Genomic DNA, 1,358 nt, shown 5'->3' with positions numbered 1-1,358 from the left:
ATTGGAGTTGAGGCTGAGAAGACGATGAGAGAGCAGAAGCTTGGTGGGAGAATTGAAGGAGAAGAATGAAGGGAAAAGGCCTTTTAAAGGGGAAAAGAAGTCCAAGAGGTTGCCACGCGGCGCCTCCGTAATGGAGGAAGTGGAGGCGACGAGACGTTGAAGGGACGCCGCATTTAATGCCTCGATGGGCGGAACGACGGTTCAGGCCTAGGGCTAGCCTGCAAGCGGCGCATCTACCCTAGACCGAGGTGAGTGACAGTGACCCGGCCTGCCAAGCCAAAGGCCCGTCAAGGCAAAAGCTATGTGGGCCCATCCAGATCACGCTAGAAGGTTCTAGAAGTGACCCGGCTGGGTCCGGCCAAATGGAGAGACCCGGATGAACTTCAGGTCGCAAGGTCGGCCGACGGATTTGCCGAGTCCTTCACCCACAGGACTTAGTCGGGCAGAGTCTACAAGTCGGTCATAACGACCAAGAGTCGGCCAAAGGGATACGCAAAAACCAAGAGCCGGAAAATAAAAACGAGATTTTATTCCATAAAGACGGGAGTGCAAGGCCGAGGACTCGGCCACAAGCATTACACAGAAAAGACGGGCCTAGGGCTTAACTTCCTCCTCCTCCGCGTGACGCACCGGTTGCGGACCCTCCAGGTAGTAGTGGGGGCGGAAAGGCAACAGACTCGGCTCAGGCTCGGGCTCGGGCAGTTCATCCAGATACACGGCAGGCTTCCCATCAACGACCATCTGCAGGGGCCTTTCCAGAGCACTCGGTGACTTAGCCACGCCAAAAAGCGGAGGGGCCTCCCAGTCTAGGTCCTCCTCTGGCTCTGGGTCTTCCACCATGGGCACCATCTCGTCCTCCTCCGGCTCCACAACCATCAGATCAAGCATGTCAGGAGGCACCACGATGGGATCAGAAGTGGAGTCGCCCACCAAGTGCCCTCCGCTGGCCGCCCTCTTCCGCCGGAGCTCCTCCTGACGGGCGTGCTCCTTATTACGGATGGACCAACGACGATCACCGTCCCGGAGACTCATAGCTTGAAGTTTTGAAATGAGAAATGGTGAGAAAGCACAGAGCTACCAAGAGCCCTTATATAGAGCCTCGAGAGAGCGGCGACCAAGGCGCAAATCACGGAGAGAATCGTAACTGACATAACTGAGCCGGATTGGATGGGCAGTGCGAATCTCTGTCAGAGATTAATCCCATCTAATTAGCTCGGGAAGGGTGAGATTCGCACGCTAAACTGAAAAAGCCTGGCTCGCCCTGGGAAGCGAGATTTTACAGGTGTCAGGCGGAGGGAGGACTCGATATCGCGGCCGACTCCTCGACAATTGGGACGGACGAGTGCGCTAAATATACC

This window comes from Ipomoea nil, unplaced genomic scaffold, assembly GCF_001879475.1.
Source record: "Ipomoea nil cultivar Tokyo-kokei standard unplaced genomic scaffold, Asagao_1.1 scaffold0688, whole genome shotgun sequence".
In the NCBI taxonomy this organism is placed as follows: domain Eukaryota; kingdom Viridiplantae; phylum Streptophyta; class Magnoliopsida; order Solanales; family Convolvulaceae; genus Ipomoea; species Ipomoea nil.
The sequence above is the reverse complement of the archived record's forward strand: the minus strand, read 5'-3'. Positions refer to the sequence as shown.